Raw genomic sequence first — 21,438 nt, 5'->3', positions numbered from 1 at the left:
CTCTGCCCCCAGATTCATGTCCCCACATCTCTGCCCCCAGATTCATGTCCCCACATCTCTGCCCCCAGATTCATGTCCCACATCTCTGCCCCCAGATTCATGTCCCTCCATCTCTGCCCCCAGATTCATGTCCCCACATCTCTGCCCCCAGATTCATGTCCCACATCTCTGCCCCCAGATTCATGTCCTCGCCATCTCTGCCCTCAGTGTCATGCCGTCCTCTCCATCTCTGCCCCCAGTGTCATGCCGTCCTCTCCTTCATCTGCCCCCAGTGTCATGCCGTCCTCTCCATCTCTGCCCCCAGTGTCATGCCGTCCTCTCCTTCATCTGCCCCCAGATTCACGTTCCACCTCCACATTAAACTTACCTTCTCCTCCGCTCCCTGCCCGCCTCTCTCACTGACACATGCGGCTGAAGGAAGGAGCTGACACAGGTTAGCTCCTCGCTTCGCCGCTGCCCGCCTCTCTTCCTGACACATGCGGCTGAAGCTGCTCGCGTGCTCGCTTCGCCGCTGCATCTCTCTCTCGCTGACACATGCGGCTGAAGCGAGGAGCTGACCTGTGTCAGCTCCTCGCTTCGCCGCTGCCGCCGGCTCCTGGCTTGTACATCGCGTCTACAAGCCAGGAGCCGGCGGCAGCAGTGAAGCGAGGAGCTGACACAGGTCAGCTCCTCGCTTCAGCCACATGTGTCAGCGAGAGAGAGACGCAGCGGCGAAGCGAGCACGCGAGCAGCTTCAGCCGCATGTGTCAGGGAGAGAGGCGGGCAGCGGCGAAGCGAGGAGCTGACCTGTGTCAGCTCCTTGCTTCAGCCGCATATGTGTTCAACTCAGATCTGCGTCCTCTGGACGCAGATCTGAGTTGAAATCGGGACATACCTCCCTCCAACCGGGACCGCGGGACATGTCACCCAAATCGTGACTGTCCCGCGGAAACTGGGACGGTTGGGAGGTATGTATATACTCGAGTATAAGCCAACCCAAATATAAGCCGACCCCCCTAATTTTACCACAAAAAACTGGGAAAACTTATTGACTCAAGTATAAGCCGAGGGGGGAAAATGCAGCAGCTACTGGAAAATTTCAAAAATTTAAATGGTCGGAGTTTTTGGCTGCAGCAGGTGCTGGGGAAGGGGAGGGGGTGGTTTGATTGTCTATCTGCCCCTTCCCTGAGCTTGAGGACTGGATTTTTTCCCGCACTTGGAATTCAGTCTGGCTGAATATAGGGGATCTGCAGTGCTCCTATTAACCCTTTTCCGATGGAGCAGGAGCACTGCAGATCCCCTATATTCAGTAGACCGGGCACTGTCAGACACAGGGATACCTAATGTGTATGTGTATCACAGTCATTTTCTACTTTTGTATCTATTCTAAAGAAAGGAGCGATTTACAACTTTTTTTTTTTTTTAATCTTTTTTTTTTTTCTTTTGCACTATTTTTTAGGAGTTTCTGTACATCAATATTGTGGCTGGTCATAGACCCCCCCCCCCCCTCCAAAAAAAAAATTAAAAATTTTTTTTTTTTTTTTTTTTTTTTTTTTTTGCTGACTCGAGTATAAGCCGAGGGGGGCTTTTTCAGCACAAAATCTGGGCTGAAAGATTCGGCTTATACTCAAGTATATACGGTAAATGTATTTAGTACTGAAGTTGAGCACATAATATAAACTCGAAATGACTTAAGTCCAGAACATCTGGACATAGCGTGGATGCTATAAACATAACTGCACATTAGTAAATGGCAGCCTGTGGTACATGGCTTAATAAAGCAGTGAACCTATTATGTGGTGAGTGAGTCATGGAAGAAACCTGGGGAGGAGTATTGGGCCATTTATTAAGACTGTAATACAATAAATTTTCCCCAGGGTATTTGGATGCAGTTTGGATTATTCACACTGCAAAAAAGTCACAGTGTAGCCCTGGCCTTACACAAACAACCAGGGGCGTAACTTCAGGGGGTGCAGAGAGTGCAGTTGTATCAGGGCCCAGGAGCCTTAGGGGGCCCCATAAACACTGGAATCGGTATTGAGATTGCAGCCTTCATCTGGCCCATAAACCAAGAAGACCCACAGGTTTCCCTAACCACACTAAAGTGGATTAAAACTCCTTGGCACCTGTAACCATCACTATCAAGAATCGCTGTAGGTATGAGGTAGGGGGCAAAACATTGCACACAAGACTTTAGTTATGCCACTGCAAGCAACCATTGACTAGAATGGGAACAATGTAAGGCTTCGCTTATCCCCCAGCAATAACTGTGTCCACAGTGAGACCCTAGAATAAACTATAGGCTGAAATACTCCTAAGTAGGAAAAAAAACTATGTAGATAGAGCCTGTGGCTTGATGGAGGACATCAATAAATTAGGATTACATGAAATCATAATCTGGTTGACATGTCACTACCGGCTGATGCTTGGCTAAGTACAAGTGTTAAGGAGCGAGGCTAAGGAGGTGTAATGTGTCATTCAGACCCATAGCCAGCTCATTGAAGTACAGTATTATGCTCTTAAACGGCTGACTACAAACACATAACACATAAAAAGATCCATCAACAGCAGCTTGTTGATGGTTTTCACATAAAGTCTGCATAACAATGCACAACTGAAAACATAGGGGAACAAGCAAAGGGGGCATGAAGATTTACTACAAAAATGCATCTTCTATATAACCAATATTAAAGGAAAGTCAAATAATTTCCAGCGTAAAGAAGAATTCTAATATTTTGCTTGTATTGCTGCAGTGTTAGGGTGCATGCACACTACGTAACGCCGGGCGTGTATGAGAGCCGTACACGCCGGCGTTACAGCAGGGCTGCCGAACACTTCCCATTCACTTCAATGGGAGCGCTCGTAAACGCCGCTGTTACGAGCGCTCCCATTGAAGTGAATGGGAAGTGTTCGGCAGTCTGCTGTAACGCCAGCGTGTACGGCTCTCATACACGCCCGGCGTTACTCAGTGTGCATGCACCCTTATTCAGTAATATATTTGTTTCGCATACCTACAATATGATATCCATAAACCTTCATGGGTGTTGTAGCTTTTATACAGTCTGGCCATAGCTGTACTATACTATAGAGCTAAAGCGTCCTTATGGTCTTGTGTACTATGAGAAGACATGTATGAGCTTCTTCCTAGGTGCACTACAATGTACAGAACATTTAAGGAGATTTCTTCTTTTAGGTAAATGAAAAATTTAACGATTCTAGTTTAATTTGCACTAAGACCCTGGGATACACGCAGGGGAGGGTGGGGTGTAGTATGAAGGGGGGGGGGTGAATTTTACAGTACTCAGCCCCAGATGAATGGGGCTGATCATCAAGTGAAAGCTGCAGTGGAAAGTCTATACTCTGCTTTGGAGAGCTGAAGGGCCACAAAATGAAGTAGAATCGGCATCAGAAGTCATCTTCATTTTCTGCCCGCTAAATAATTCCGTAGACAAACCTGGTATAAAATTACATTTATTAGCTATTATACAGGATTAGTAAATCTGCGCCCATATTTTTCAATTCCTTTCATTCCATTTTCACAAAATTTTTTGCTGTTGGTTAGTGATATCCTTGTTCACATTCAGAAGTTGCAAGCTCAGATAATAACTGGACACATTGTATATGTGCTGTACACCGCCTGCACTCCAGACTCATCCTTTGTAACACACATTGCGCTGCTGTCATTTATATATTTAGGCTTCATTCACATGTACACTGTAGGCTGCAATAGGAGCATATGTCACAAATAACATTGAAAATGTCAGAAAAAATAATGCCACGCGCTGTGCTCCTTCGTCTAGTAAAATTATGGATACCATGAAGGTAGTGAAATACTCCATTATAGTCAATGGGACACCATAGACAGTGCTTTGTCAGTCATTTCAAGGGGTTTGATACAATGGGATCCACTTCTCAGCTGGAAGCACAACTATCTATGTACAGGTTTGGAGCCTCCAAATGTAAATGTCCCATTCACTGACAGTCTGGCTTATTTTGCCATAATACTGACTTTATTTGCACCAAAACCTGTCCTACATATTATGTGCCACATTTATTATGTGGCGTCTGTCTGTGTGGTTTATCTGGAAGGCATGCAGAACTTTTTCATCCACCATTTTACATGAAATCTTACATGAAGTGTTAATAGTTTATTTTTGTCATTTAGCAAAATAAAGTGAATCAGCAAAAGATATATGTAAATTCCATCAATATTTGGTGTGACCGCCCTTTGGAGGAGGAGTCCTGGAAGTGATGGTACGGCCGCCACAGAGCCCGAACTCAACATCATCCAGTCTGTCTGGGATTACATGTAGAGACAGAAGGATTGGAGCAAGCCTACATCTACAGAAGATCTGAGCTTAGTTCTCCAAGATGGCAGGAACAACCTTCCTGCTGAATTCCTTCAAAAACTGTCTACAAGTGTACCTTGAAGAATTGATGGAAAGCAAAGGGCGGTCACACCAAATATTGATGGGATTCTCTTTTGACAAAAATAAACTAGTAAAGGGGTTATTTGGTTTCTAAGATTGATGGCGTATTCTTAAGGTAGGCCATCCATATTAGATCTGTGGGGGCCCACCACCAGGGATCCTGTAGGTCACCTGTACTGAGGTAGTGTGAGAGAGGGAGACTTTAGTGCTGCAGAATCTACCCTTGCTCTGTACAACGAGTGAGCTGTGTGGCTCTCCCGCCCTGCCTTGGTACTGGTGGTCTGTGGGGGTCCTGGGTGTCAAACCGCCATTGATCTAACATCTTAAGGATAGGCCATAAATCTTAGAAACCGGATAACCTAAGAAATGTAATTTTTAAAAGCATTAATACTTTGCGGTGTTAACTTGGCCTTGAAGAAAATGATCTTTGACACAAAGAAACAACACAATAAGTGGGGTCTGCTGAATAGTTCCTCAGTGCCCGATACTGATGTAGATGTTGTCTTCTCCTTTCCGGGAGCACCGTGTTCTTTTTACAACGCTCTCTACAGGAAGTTTCCACCATGAGATTAACAGGCCGCAGATTTACTGTACTGCATGTTGCCATTGTCTTACCATGTATGCTCATATAATGAACTATCACATATCCTGATGAGAGCGTACTAAAATCAGACATTGCCTCATGCTGGTTTCTGAGCATTAAACATGCTGGGACATTATGAGCGCACTTTATGTTGTTAAAAATGAGTATTATAAACAATTGCTCTCAATCCGTTACAGCTGCACAAACACGATCCCCAGAAATATGTGAATATCCGTGTAGTAAAATAATAGCAAAAATATTGGGTACAAAAAAGCAGATCGTACAATCATCCGAACACTGGATAATCTTCAGGTCCATTATTTTAGACATTATTTTTTGGAAATATTTTAAATTAAAATACAGTATATATTTTTTTAATATACAAGTGTAAGTATAGGAATGATGATGTGAATGAATGTTTTATAAAGGGGAAGGAAAGTGATCTATAGGTCTCATGCACACAGTCAAATGTATTTTAGCTTACTACAATGTACAAAACAGAACAATATGTGGGTGTGGTTTTCAGTGCCGAATAAAGTATTATTATTATAATTACCCCCTTACAGGTGTGTACAATCTGACAATACACTTGTAAATCCATATCAAATTATAATACCCTTCTTCTATCCTGCAATGCCTTACAAAAGTATATATGCGTGGGCAAAGTGGAGCAAAATTTTCCAAACCAATGTGGAAATCAGGGCTGTATCTCATCATGTTATAATCAGATATTTGGATCGTGCAAATTCTCATTCAGACTCAGACAGTCTTTACAGACAAACATTACAATAAACCTGAATAAGATATGTCTTCAGCTGCCCTAGTTCTCTGGATTGCGCTATCGCAGTCAATCACGTTAATCCCCATTATCCATAGTATTAAGTGTGCCCTATAAATAGATCTTTTAGGCAGGAATTCTATTCTAACTCCTACTACTACATTATATCTTAGAACCTGATCACTTTATTCAACACTAGTACCTACACTCAATGCACACAGGTACTGACTGGTATTACTATGCTGTGTATATAAAAGACAATCAACTTATAATTGTACAATATAAGCTTCCCCCCCCCCATATGCAACCTCATTTCTCGTAAGGAGTACGCTCTCTCGAGTAGGTACCTCACTCCTACCGTTCTAGTTGTTTTGCTGTATTGTCTGATTTCTGTTTGTACATAGACTGTTGGGACATATTATACCATACCTTGAATGATGTGATGCTTACCTTAAAATAAAAAAATACCAACTACATACTTCTGGTTAGCTGGGATTGCCCACAGAGTTTATTAAATATTTACAACTTAAACCGTAAATAACAGAATATAAACAATAAACCATCTCCATAGCAAGCACAATGCCGCGCCTCTTCCTCCATCACCTTCACCCAGATGTTGCCCCGCTGCTCGACAGTGAGCATGTGGGGCCTAATCTTCCTCTCCCAGGGGGCATGGACCTTCCACCGCTGTGACAACTTAAAAAGAAAAACCCAAGAGAAAACCAGAAAACCGAGAGGGCAGGGTGGGCGGGAGTTCCTCTCACCACTAGACCTAATGGCAGAAGGTGGTGCTCCGCCCACATGCACTCTGTTTTATTACCTAAGCCCCGCCTTCATCACGTGACCAAAACTAGTATCACTTAAAACAGCAAACCAAGCAAGAGGAAAGATCCCACCCAATAGTATTTGCCCTTTTCACCAGGCGCTTTAAGGGCATTAATAACCTCTGCATTGTGAATGAATGCACATTATCTTGCCATTATATACATATAGAATTAGTTCTGTTGGTAGTAGTAGTATCTAGTGCTGGGCAGTATTCCAGTATTTTGGCAGAATTAAAATAAAATGTGCTCGGGAGCAGAACTCACTTACTCTGAGTTCCATACTGTCTCTAGTAACTACAGTAACATCAGCAAAATACATTTTGGCATTTCTATAGCCAGAATCAGAAAGTACACCTCCATAGGACAGCAGTGGAAACCTGTTGTGTGGAGTGATGGATCTCAGTAGCTAAAAATATGGAAATCCTTAACTTGGAATAGTATGGGGGAGGGACAACAAATGCTTCCTCCTGAAATATGTTTCCTTATATTTGGTGGGTGAAGAATAATAGCCTGTAATAGTATGGAAGTGGGGCTTGGTCCACCAAAGTGAATTATTCTGACTTCCAACCCAACCATTACATGAAAGGTCTAATAGGATTTTTGCGGTATACTTTGTTTAACCTATGAAACACTGATTGGCTCCAAAGCCAGATAAATATGGACTTGTCTATTGCTGATCCTTTATAGCATAGGTCCATTAATGTATCAGAATCAGAAGCACTAGAGGGTCCTCTGTTACTCTTCTGAGTAGGTCCATCCCTGGCTCGGGGAGATTTAATGATTTGGACTCAGAATGGCAAGTGAACAATTAAAATGAATGTGTTTCAGAATATTTGCACTGATATACTGCTCTCTTGGTTCCCCTATTTAGACTGTATTTCCAGAGTTTATAGTGAAAAATTTTCAGGGTATCTTTTTTAGATGTGCAATAAAATTTATATTTATTTGTTAAAATCTCTTGAGTGAGATTTCTCGACCACCACTTATTATAATGTGGAAAAATGCTCTTCTGTTTAATATTCCAATGGTTTGCACTGTGGCCAAGGAACTTCATTTGCACCTTAGGTAGTGGGATACCATGTGAGAGTACAAAGGTGACAGTCGCTAGGGAGTCTGCATATGTGCCATCTTTATAATTTGGCCCTGTCTATCTTACATCATAAAGTTCTACAGAGATAAACCTCTGTAGCACCATAATATTGCGCAATAGGTTTGCACAGAAACAAACAATGTTGAATTTATTTTGGATTAATCACAAAGCTCACTGTAACATTTCTGCCTGTTCAGGTCTTGCACCACCGTCCGCTCGCACGCACAGGAGGAGGGTTCAGTTTGACTTTTGGCTTTGACTACTCTTTTGGAATACGATTTTGTACTGCTTTGTCTCTCTAGCTTTGAGCCTTGGTTTGCTGATTTCGTTTCTGTGTGGTTTTGTCCTGTTTTGTTCTGTGTGACACTTATTCAGATTAGGGATCACCACCAAGTTGCTCCTGTCATTAGGACAATTTTGGTAATTAGGTAGGGACAGGAGCTCGGTCGAGTTTAGAGCTCACTGTCTGTCTCCCCTTATTCCATTGTTCCAGCACAACTAGCAATTCCCTAACACCTATTTTTTCCCAATATGGCTATACATAAGTGTATAGAATATTGTTTGATCTCAATATTATACTAAGACGAGTATCAATTTGAATAGTAAAATGTGGTATGATATCTATAAGATGACTTTATACATTACGTTATTGTGCTATTATCATTACTTTGCTTTTCACTTTTGTAGTATTACTGGTTATTCTTTTATACAGTAGAAGATCCCTAGGGGAACACTTATAGTTAGACCACCGGTTCACTATTACATTGGTTTTTGGAGGCACTAAAGCATTACTAAAAATGCAAAGCCCCATAAATATCCTATGACTGAAACCATATTTTTGACATCTGTTCACTGTATGGTGCAGTGTTGCCTGGTGTCTGACACTGCTATGATGCTGTGCCTGTGGGATGGTGTGGCTCAGAACCCTGCTAGCTCCCCCTATGGGAGTTGTGTTGCAGTGGTGGAAGTGTATGTCTCTCCAAAATAAGCACCCACTATACAGAGGTCACCATGAAGTGGCTAGTGGACTTATACATCTTGATCAAAATGTATACTAAGAACCTCGCGTTCATTTTTCTAGATTTTGCTGAAATGCTTAGATCAGTGTATAATATTGGGTTGTATCTTTTATTACTAAAATCTTAATATCCTGTAAAAGACCAGACAGACAGTAACATACATGTCTAGCTGTCAATAATATCGTAAAAATGCTATAAATATCTCCATAGCATAAGGACAACTCACTCAGCAATACACTGTAGGTGGCCATAGTAGATAATGGACTAATGGAGCAATGTACCATAGGCTCCAGAAATAAAACGGGGTTAATGAAGCAATAACCTGGGTCTCCATAACAGGGGATGTTCTAATGATACAGTATGCTGCGGGTCCTCGCGGCACGACATGTAGAAGGTGAATGGCTTACAGTATATCCGTTAACCCTTTAACAACCAGGAATGCAGCACCACATAATTCAATATAATGTAAGGCATTACAGGCATCACAGGCAAGAACAAGGTTTCTAAAATGTACATGGAATACTGCAAGTTGTCGGGGTTGTCATGAAGGCAAATGTACGAGGGGAAAAGATTTTCTGGCCTTCTCACTCTTGTCCTGTCTTTCAATTTTTTGATACATATTTTTATTTCAAAATAAATTCTAAAATGATAGTGTGTTGTTTTTATGTTTAGCGTTGTCTGAGATATATTTAGGCATATGTTTGGCTGTTGTATCTTTTGTTCTTTAATTTGCTAAATTTTGGGAAATTTATTTTTCAGTATGAGTGTCACTGTGTTAAATTGGGTCTTCCACCTCCACCAACTCATCTTCCAATAGACGCCTCTCCACTAGTCTTAGTGCAGTGCAATTTTTTCCCTAACCCCCACTGAGCAAACTTTTCTTATATTTATATCATAATTATACTCTCTGTTGTCAAGTGGGCGGTCCCTGTCATTATGCTCCACCCCAGGACCACCCACTTGACAGCATAGCATAATTGTGCTGAAACTAACAACAATGATTGCTCAGGAACAGTGCGAACTAGAGAAAAACTTTCAACTGCGCCAGAATCAGTGGATCAGAACTTATTGAAGTGTGCAAAGAGAGGGAGTTGTTGGAGTTGATGAAAGGTCCTCCTTAAATAGTTTGCAGAAAAGGTTTTCTCAGTGCTGCCACCTAGAATATACAACTAAGGCTGGTCTTACACGACCGTATTGAATGTACAGTCCGCAAGTTGTTGATCAGCAACACTAGTTGCTGATCGGCAACATAGACTCCGCAGATGTCCGTGTCCTGCCGCACTCTATGGGCGAGTCCGTGCAGTGCCGCAATTCACGGCCATTATGGACATCTGCTATAAATTGTGGACCACGGTTGCGGCCCGGCCACACCACGGATAAATATCCGGTGGTGTAAGAGGCCACGTTGAATATAATGTGTCCGCAAATGGTCCGCCATTGAATACCCTCAATTGCGGACTTACATTACGGCCGTGTAAGACCAGCCTAAAATGAAAAGCTGTGTATGCTACTCTGTCGGTAAAGGCATAAAAATTAATTAATTTAGATTCATTAATTAATTTAGATTAAATAATTTATTGCGGCATGTATATTTTAGCTAATAATTTAACACAGGGCCAACAGGAATCATAAAAAAGAGCAAAAGTAAACATGGTCGATGTCGGTGACAACCTATTACAATCCAATTATCAATGAAAAGTGAAGGTTAGAAACTTGTCTTACATATGCTCCACCACTGTGTATAAAAAATCGGGCAGAGTAAGAGACGGGACATGCATTACTTCACCCGACTGGAATCAATAGTATTACCAGACTTCCATTAATTAACAAAGTAATTATTAATTGACCTCCAAGCAGATTGCTCAGGAGCCATTTGCTAAAACTGTAAAACACTGATGAGATTTTGGCGCTCAAGGACATCATTTTCAGCTCACATTAAACATGACATAACACTTTCTTGCAGACACAAGGTATAAGAAAATGCCTAATAATGATTTTTTTCCGACCACAGGTTAGGAGCGGTAGACATGACTGGAGGCTGGTGATACTGAATCCTTGCACTCCGCTACAGATACCGGGCTGTCACTTTTATTAAATAGAATTTATATTCAAAAACAGACGTGTAACTTGAAACAATCACCCAAAAATTTTAAAATAGCCCCCGAAGTATCATGAGTGACCCTTCGTTCACATATGCATTCGATATTCCATTTGGGAAGTCCGCATGGGGACCCCCTGAACGGAATACCAAAAACAACTGCAAGTGCTGTACAGTAAAAGCACACGGACCCCATAGACTATAATGAGGTCCGTGTGGTGGCCGCGTGCTGCACGCACGAATCATGCAGACAGGAAAGTAGATTGTGAACTACTTTCCTGTCTGCATGATCCCTGCGGCGATCTGGCAGCAAGCATACAGACCCCATTTTAATCTATGGGACCGTGTGCTTGTACTGCACATCACTTGCAGTTGCGTTCGGGTTGAGGAGATAAAGGATTTGCCCACAAAATCAACTTAATCTCTAGGCACAGGATAAGGGATAAGTTGACCCCACTGTGGTACTTTGCACTCCAGTCTGAATGTCGCAGTGGTCGGTATTTTTAGGTTTTTAGGTGTTTCCTCAATCAGAATGCAGTTAATATGACAACCAACTCCACTGTGGGCACAAGCACCAAGACCAGGGTTGTGCATGACTAGGACTCAGCCTTAAAGGGAATGTATCAGGACAATTTTTTTTTGTCTAATTAATATTATATAATGTATTATACTCCAATTTTACAATATGTTTATGGTTCTGACTATAGATTTTTATTTTGAATTCTAGGAGGGCAGCCATGTTGCTGACTAGTTGATCTCAGTTCTATACAGCAGTTCAGTCATTTGCTTTACAGCATGCCCCTTTCTAGGATCCAATAAAAATAACTTTAAAGGAACATTAAAGCTTTGCCACCTGTAATGAAGTCATTGTGCATAAGGGAGGAGGAGGCTGTGACCATCACCAATTGTCAATGGTGGATCCTGTGTTATCTCCAACTTCATCATAGACATGCTCCATTTCACTGCAACCCTGCCTGTGATAATTATTTAAGTGTTTTTATAGATTTTAATACTGATGATCTTTCCTCATTATAGGTCAAAACTATTAGAATGGTAGAAATTCCCAGTGTCCTCACTGATCAGGTGTTTGGTCCAGAATAGTTACAGCAACAGCAGATTGAAAACTGCAATAGTTTTCGGATTATTTTCTTTTAGTACGGATAATGACATGGAAATAAATGAAAAGTAAGATTTACAGAGTTTGAATGTTTGCTCTTTTTTTGCATGTGTACTATCATATAAGAGGGCAAAAGAGACATGTCAGCCATTTACCGTGTATAGTCATTTCTTCCCATATTCTCAATATTCTTCTACTGTATAGTCCCAGTGCTGGAGTATCAATGTCATACAGCTCAAGTAATAGCATATAGAGTATAGTACAGCTGCAGTACTTTAGCAACACCACTATACAGTAGACTACCAATGGGTAGTTCATGAACTATTTAGGATAGGTTCACATCTGTGCCTCCAGAAACTGCTAAAAATCCGTGGAGAGAAAAATCCTGCACAGAGGACTTTTCTCTCTGGTGGTTTTACTATAAAAATGGCGGACACCTGATGGACAGATAACTCATAACAGTCCAGTTTTCTGTTGTTCAGGTCCCATGTGCAGATGTCAACCTGGATTAAAACTTTCTTTTTAGCTTCTAAGGCTTGAAAAGCAAAATAGAAAAACTAAGACAAGAGTGTAAGTGTCTATATGTATCTTCATGCAACTCACCTGTAATTCTGATAAAATCACCCTCTTGTTAGTCCATAGTTCCAGTCTACTCTGTGCTAAATATGCAAAGTGCTGCTGAATTGCTCTACAGCTCTCTCATACACAACCATGAGTCTCTACCATTAAACTATCATAAATATCACGGGTGTGCTCAACCATATGCATCTAATGGAGGTGAATGGGCCGCAGATCACACAAGCGGACTGATGCTCCCTTCACCAGAAGGCATTAGGGATACTTTTGGTTCCCCATCCTCCTGATCACTGAGGGACCCGGTATAGGGGATAAGTGTCTATAGTGGCACAACTCTTTTAACTTTGCAGAGGTAAACATGGTGCTGCTAGGTTGTGGTATAAGTGTTATTCCTTATAAAACATTAAAGGGGTTGTCCCATCTCAAGGATCCTAGCTATACTGGTAGCTTTTGTAAATTGAAAACTTTTCCTAAATATATTGCTTTAGAAATTCTGCTTTGTTTGCCTGCAACATGACCTTATTCCTCCTATTGTTTACACAACATTGCTATAACCACGGACCTGGGAGATAGAACAAGTGACGTCACTTACTCAGTGCTGGCAGAACAATCTCTTCAGATAATTGCAGTTTGCTGATAAAGCTGAGTCTGTTATCTCTCTATGTAAACACACAGATAACACTGGGTCCATTCTGTACAAGCATCTGCATATTATTTGATCTGCAGAAGGATTGTGTGTCCCATTCAGCAAGGGGGGATAGAGGGAGAAGAAATTCGGAAAGTTAGAAGCAGACACTGCAGGCAGCCTGGCTGAAACACTGAGATGGGAGAACTCCTTTAATAATGATCAGACAAACAATATAACTATAAGTCAACCAAGGAACTAGTAGTGACTTTGTATCACAGGCTACATCTATGTTCTCAGCAGGATCTCAGACCAAGAGAAATAATAAACTAAGTGAGCTAATCTTTTAAATGAACTAGATTAGTGGGTCACAACTCCATGGTGGGTCCCGGGAAGACTGGGCACGCAGTGATTGATATGCTGTGTGGCGCTGCGCAATATTCTCAATATAGAAGTAGATAAAGATCAGTTCTCATATACTGGTAGCACAGCCTACAGCATTTGGTCTAGGGAAGGTGAGTAAAAATAACAAACACTTATAATTACCTCTCCTGGGCATTCGGAAATACTCTGGCATTTTTTTCAGGCCCAGGGGGTCACTACTGAGGCCTGTAATTGGGCATCTGTAGTCACATGGGGCACATTGATGTCATAACGCTAAGTCAGTGCGTCATATACTGAGTGTGGCCACTGTGGAGCATCATACTGTAGGGACTGCTCTTGACTATTATACTGTGTGGGGAGCACCAGGGAATCTTTAAGATACATCGGGAAGGAGGCGAGGGACAAACAAATTTTTCCAGTATGGGACTCCAAAATTGTTGATGGCAGAATAGGATGAAAGGCAGAATACAGTACTACAAGACAGAATAAAAGGAAGATTACAGCAGAATACTGGTAGGGCCATTTATTTTTTTGCAGGGAGTGGTCCCTGGCAAAGTTATATTCCAAAAGTGGGTTCTGCCTTCAGAAAGCTTGGGAACCACTGAACTAGATCATAGAGAACTAATCTTCAAAACGAATTTCCCATCACTACAATGCACTGAGTCTTCTGTTTTCAGCTCCATTCCCTTTTTGGGTTCCAGCACCGTAGGCTGTCAGGACCTGCTGATCACTGCAGGGTCTCCGAGTCGGACCCAACCCTATGATACTGGTAAGTCCGCATGACTATCAAAACTGATTAAACAATATTTGCTAAAACTTCAAAGATCCAATAAATCTTCCTATACAAGGCTGAGGCCCCACGTCCACAGAAAAGTTTTTTTGTTACAGATTTTACTGCATTTTTTGAGTAAAAGCCAAGAGTGGCTACAAAAGTCATGGAGAATATATAGGAAGTTTTTATACTTCTAGCTCCTGCTCAATCCCCTCAAAAAATGCAGCAAAAACTGCAATATAAAAAAAAAAACAGTTTTTCCGCAAAGTGGGGCCTTAGCCCAAGGCTACTAGCCAAAGAGCTAATGATATTAATTAGAAAGAACATATCATTTTAAGTGAACGTTTTGTGCATTGTTGCACTTTTTTCTTCAGGCTGCAATAGGTCCAGCTTCCCTTCCATTGACACATGACAGGGGATATTTCCAGCTTCAGATCAGTTACACAAGAATACTGAAGTAGTCGGCTTCCCCAGAGCATTTCAGCAAAGGATATAAAACCTGGATTGTCTAACCGGCCACTCATAATATAATGCCAGGTGGTCATTTCAGTCTGGGTTTGGACACGTCTGTGCCTATCGTACAGCTGCAGTAGACTGCGCTCTATATGTTCCGTGGATCAGAGAGAAACACAAATCTTTAGCAGATACTCTTATATCCCCCAAAAATTCCCACTCGTTCTGCACATGCAATGGGAGTGTGGGACCAAAGACATAAAGCTACATCTGTGTGTGAAGGAATGGCCGGGGATTGGTGTGTGTTTGGCTACACATTGTGTGTTGGGGGGGTTGTGTGTTCACACTTGAATGAGTTTTATGGGAGCACATCACATTGTATTCGTTAGGGATATTGTTCAAGAGTGCTTAAGCCAATATTTCAAAGTAATGAAGCAGCCTTATACCTTAGGATCTCCTTAATAAATATATAATAAATATTACCATATCACAGAAATGTAATAAGGAATAGGACATGGAACGCAATCTCAAGCTCCTAATACCACCCTTGGGACTCCAGCGCCCACAGAGGCTGTAATTCTTTGTTCCTAACCAGCATTGACATTGCACTTTGCCTAAGACAAATTGACTGGTTTGTGCATATGTAACTAGACGGAGCAGAAAGGTATAAATATTGAGAGGGATTGAAATTGTAAAGGGAGTCTCTGCTTTTGACACCTCTAATAAGAGGTTCGGTGCCAGGAACAAAAGGAAACCTGTAACTAGACACATTGTAACAGATTGTTGTGACCAGCAAAATAATTATGCCCGCAGCAATGCCAATTAACGTATGTAGATAAGAATAGAGGAGAACTGCATGTAATCTGTTCTGCTAAATACATCAGTATGTTACAATATGCGCTGGCGTCGGATTATTAAATGCTACACCTGCTATGTGCGGGTAATAAAGCAGTTACATGTTCATTTAAGACACAGTTGTGGAAATTTCTAAAAGTTGCCTAAAGCAACCGGATTCCTTATTTTAGCTAGGCCTCTGAAAACTGAGAGCTGAAATTTGATGTATATGGAAAACTGCCCTATTATTCTGTGGCGCCAGATATAATGTATGTTAATGGGCTTGTACTGTTATGGACACTTATTCCCTATGCACAGGACAGGAGATAAGGAGGGGGTAATCGCCGGTACACAAGCAATAAGGAGGACAAAAAGTCCCTCTAAAGCCTCCTTGTGAATGGTCCGTCAGTGTGCTTGTGTGACTGCCGCTCCATACACTTCTATGGGGTTGCCAGGACTGTAATCTCCAACAGCGCCCACAGCACAGAAGTCAATGGAGCTACGATCACTCCATTGCACTGAGGCTTTATTCACATGGAGGTTTTAGGAAGACTTTCATTCATTATCCTTATAATTACTGGGGGACCCGACAATCACTCTTATTCCCTGCCCTGTGGATAGAGGATAAGTGTCCATAATAGCACAAACCATTTAAATCCTTAGTTTTACTATTAGGGATGCCTTATAGCTTTTTCAAGTTTCATGTTTGTTAGGGCATTGAATGTATACGTAAAGAATAGCATAACAGAATCCAAAGATGACTCAGACCTTATAAATTAAATAAATTTGGTTAAGGTATAGTTTACAGAGTGGATATATAACCCGGGTCAGGGATTGTGACCACCACGGGTGTTTCCTTCAGTTGGGTTGTGCCAACGTGACTGGAGGCTCTGCAGCTTTTACACTGTGCCAATGCAAACAGTGATCTCCTCATGTTCAATGATAGTCATTTAAGAAAGACGCACCAAACACTCATATACCAGAACCAATACTTTCCTGATCATTGTGATTGTAGAAATACATTGTAAAAATTTCCATATCAGATACAGAACTCTCCACAAGCACTTCAGTTACCTGGAGCACCCAATTAAAGTTTCTAATTGGAAAAATTGGCCTTGATCTCCCCTCTACACTGGGTCTCTAAGTGGCCAACCTCTACTACAGACTGGTTTAATGTGGGTACTGCTAGGGTTCAATAGATTATCAATATCAGTTTATGGGCATCTGACCCCCAGCATCACACAGATCTGTTGTTTGGTGCAGAGTGTATGGAGCCAGACGTAGTAGCTAGTAGGGGTGCAGAGGGGGTGATGGCCCTGGGCCCACACCAAGGCAGCTGCAAACAAAGGCAGAAGTTTTAACCAAATTGCATCTACAAGGACACTGATACATGTTATACATGGTAGAGGAGGAAGCTAATGACTTCCTGCTCTACTATTCTCTTACTTGTAGGCCACAAACCTCTTCAGGCCTGCAACCTACAAGGTGCCCTCACAACAACTAGGGTGTCTGCATCCGGCACTAGTGGGCATGATAACATAATTGCTTTGTGCTTTACACGTTGCTACCTACAAGTGAGAAGAAAGAACAAGCACAACAACTCCATCTCTGTGCATCAGGGGATTGGAGGTAAGGTGGGTCAGGTTGCATTGATGTCAGTGGTGGCCGTAATGCAGAACCACCCACTCATTACTCCATGCCATTTACAATATAGGAACCGAATGCAATGGTCAAAGGGGTCTGGATGAACAAACCCAGTATTATACATTAAGGTGCACCAGCATGTTACCATCAGGCTCTGCATGGACCAGGGCTGGCATGTGACATATCCATATCCTTCTGTTTGGATGCACAATAAGCAGCATGCTAACTGTATTTGACAGCACTGCTAACAATGGCAACTTGCATGACATGGGCAGGGACACAAAAGGGAGATAAATACGGCAGTGAAAGATAAACAGTAACATCCAGACACATGGTATGAGAGCAAAGTCTAGCATATTTTAAGAGGAGAGAAGTTATTGCACCCACACCTCTCATACATATGACTGTATTAAAGCCTCCACCTAATAAGAAGCTGCAATAGGGCTGCCATAGGGAAGCATGGTTTCTGGGGTAATATCTCTGTATATATGGCAGAACAGAACAAAACGTGTACTAGAGAGCTATATGGCAACACAGGTTATAGGCATGGACTGAGAATGTGGTGCAACTAGCCCCAGCATAACTTGAAGCCCCTAGGCCCCAATACCAAATAGGTAAGAAGGTCCCCACTTACCATGTGCTATAATACTGGTGAATTCCTACCTTGTAGATAGACGTTTGGGCCCCCTGAGGCGACAGGGCCTAGTAGCAATTGCTAACTCTGCACCCCCTATAGATACGGCCCTGCCCATTCTTGACTTGGCTGTTTAGGATGTAGTTATGTCACCCAGCTTTTCCAGGAAAATAAGTAAGCAAATAAAAAAAAGAATAGAATTTTAACCATTTTTAGAACTTGACTGAGACATCCGAGTCAGCAGAAGACGAGAAACAGTTTGCATTTGTAAAGGACATTTAACCCATTGTTTCCCATCTCAAGCGTCACTTTTCCATGACAAGATGACCATAAAACCAAGAGAATTCCTCCAGGCTGAGGAATACGTATTGCCTAATACATGGAATAGGGCTAGCAATATGCTACGGCAGGTGCTGTCTGTATTCCATGTATATCTAGTGAGCTGTGGTCCTCGGTGGAGGACTGTGTGAAAACATCCCCATGTGTCTGAGAGCAGTGTGTGTGGCTGAGGATGGGAGGGGGGCAGGGAAGGGTTTGGTTAGACGAGGGGAATAATTCCGTGAAGGACATTACATCCCGAGCAAGCTCTTCCCCCCACCTTTCTATGAATGCTGCGTATCTCTTCAGACATTGTATCAGGCCCGGCGTATAGAGCGGCGCAGTAAAGATGAGTTATGCGCTTGTGACAGGCTGCGAGATCTGATGATGGAAATGTTAATGGCCGCTCGCTGCCTTGCTTTATGGCCGCTGTAATACAGACTTCAATCATAAAAAGCATCGCCCTACATTTTAATGGCCCTCATCATCCTCTCTCCTCTGCCTATATCCCACAGATAAATCACGCCCAGCACTGCAAATGAACAGCCCGTCTTTGGACGCCACACTCCGGCTTCTGATTGGCTTTAGTCGGCTACGACATGGCTTGGGGAAATGGATCTTAGTGTCGCTGGTTTTGGTTCATTCTCACCATGTCTTTTGGACTTTTGGTTCTGAATTTTATAATATTTTTTAATTTTTTTTTAGTATTTGAGCAAAAACACGAATCATATAAATGCATTTCCTCATTGTCAATAGGAGTGGATGTGTCAAAGGTTATGTAATCTTATAGACGCCCATAATAAGAAGGAACATATGGAAGAAATGAATCTAAAGACAATTGCTTTAGTTGATTATATCATTCCCGGATATGTATTCATCATCCATCTCGAAGGAGAAGTGCCAGAAATGAAACAGTGACTACAAGCAGGATGGGTTTGTCCTTCTCTACAGACTTTAAAGGTCATTTATCGAGCGCTCAGATATAGAGAACTTGCACAATGTAGACACGGCAATACACCCAATATCGTATATAAAAAAAGTTATTGTTATGGCTACTTTGGATTACTGTGCAAAAGTACTAGGCAGATGTAGAAAAATTGTTGAGAATAAGAATGCTTTCATCAACACAAAATCGAAATCCCATCAAAATTTAGTGTGGCCGCCCTTTGTAGGAGAAGTCCTGAAAGTTATGATATAGCCCAACAGAACCCCAATTTAAACATCATCCAGTATGTCTGGGATTACATGAAGAGACAGAAGGACTGGAGCAAGCCTACATCCACAGAAGATATGAGTAGGGTTGAGCCGATCTTGAGATTTCAGGATCGATTTTAAAATCCGATTTACGATCATTTTCCAGCCGATCGTGAAATTTGCTCGATCACCGATCGGGATCCAATCTTTCCTGATTCCGATCGCTCAAACTTAGTCAATGTTTCTCTATGAGAAAAGTCACTTTTAGGGTTGAGCCGATCTTGAGATTTCAAAATCTGATTTCCGATCATTTTCCAACCAATCGCGATCGCCGATCGGAATCCGATCTTTTCTGAACCCAATCACTCAACCCTAGATATGAGCTTAGTTCTCCAAGATGGTTAGAACAACCTCCATACCGACTTCCTTCAAAAAACTGTCCGCAAGTGTACAGAGAAGAATTGATGCTATTATGAAGACAAAGGGTGATCACACCAAATATTGGTTTGTTTTAGAGTTCTATGGTGTAAATAGCTGAGCTCAGGACATGTAGTTGCGCTTTGTAAGGGTAGTTATCACAAAGCACCACAGGCCACAGTTACTCTATGCCACCATGTCTTACACCACTCATACTTCAGTATTTTCCAAGCATAGTGCCATACATTTGTACACCGAATGTGCTTGTACATTTGAATGAGACTGAGCTGTGATCAGGCCATGTGATCAATGAACGTGATGTCACAGCTACTTCAAACAGCTGATCCACAGGGATTCCTGAGTGTCATTCTGCCATGGATCTTCAAATGATGACCAATCTGAAAAATAAGTCATCATTTAAAATGTCCTGGAAACCTCCTTTTACTATTCACACAAGGCTTAAAAGTGGTTCTCTCTTAGGCTCCGTTCTCATGGAGTAACACGCCGCTCATTTAGGCACTTATACACCTGTCAGAGAGCGGCACTTCAAAACAGATCCCATTTCAATAGGTGCCGGCTTACGCGCGTAACACATTGGAATGAATGGGTTACAAAGTCTCCCATTGATTTCAATGTGTTACGCACGTAAGTCGTCACCCATTGAAATCAATGGGATCTGTTTTGAAGTGCCGCTCTCTGACACGTGTATACGTGTCTAATAGAGATGAGCGAGTACTGTTCAGATCAGCCGATCTGAACAGCACGCTCCATAGAAATGAATGGATGCACCTGGTACTTCCGTTTTGACGGCGGACGGCCGCTTAACCCCCTGCGTGCCGGCTACGTCCATTCATTTCTATGCGAGCGTGCTGTTCGGATCGGCTGATCTGAACAGTACTCGCTCATCTCTAGTGTCTAAATGAGCGGCGCGTTACTCCATGAGAACGGAGCCTTAGATAGCGCCAGCTACATGCCAGAGTTGCTGGATATCAACAGCTTTCCATCAGAGTTGATGCAATTTTTCCTGACAATACAGGGAGATTTCAGAAGTCATAACCATGAGGATCAACAAGTTGTGTACAACAAGAGATTGTGCAGGTGAGAAAGCCCCTATAAAATTACATTCTGCGAAATGGAAGTACATCAGAGAAGTTTGGCAGGACAAGTGCTGCTTCTGCTGAATTTGCCTAGTGTTTATTTAACCCCTTTCCCACCCATAATGTGGAAAAGGAACTACTAGGAATCTTCAATTTATGGGAACTACTCATGTCCCTTAAACTCATGAAATAGTACATCAGTGCCTTCACAATCACAGAAAAAAGTTTATATTTTTTAAATATTTTTTTACCATACAGTGAATGCGATGAAAACAGAACCCAAAAAACAACACCCCCAATACTATTAAATTGCTTTTTCCCATGTCCTTGCAAACATTCTGCAGGTTATAAGGTGCAGCCTTCATGACTGTAACTTTTTCTTCAAAAGTGTCCTTCCAGTGTTTTTACCAGCAGAGTGGTGCATCTAAGGGTCCATTCACACAGAGGAAAATGGTGAGGAATTTGGGGTGGAATTTCAGCGCTGAAAAAAAGCCTCCCATTGCTAGTAGAAAAAGGAACCCATTGAAGTCAAAGGGAGGCTTTTTTTTCAGCGCTGAAATTCCACACCAAAT

Source organism: Leptodactylus fuscus, chromosome 2 (assembly GCF_031893055.1).
Source record: "Leptodactylus fuscus isolate aLepFus1 chromosome 2, aLepFus1.hap2, whole genome shotgun sequence".
In the NCBI taxonomy this organism is placed as follows: domain Eukaryota; kingdom Metazoa; phylum Chordata; class Amphibia; order Anura; family Leptodactylidae; genus Leptodactylus; species Leptodactylus fuscus.
This window is presented reverse-complemented; position numbering follows the sequence as displayed.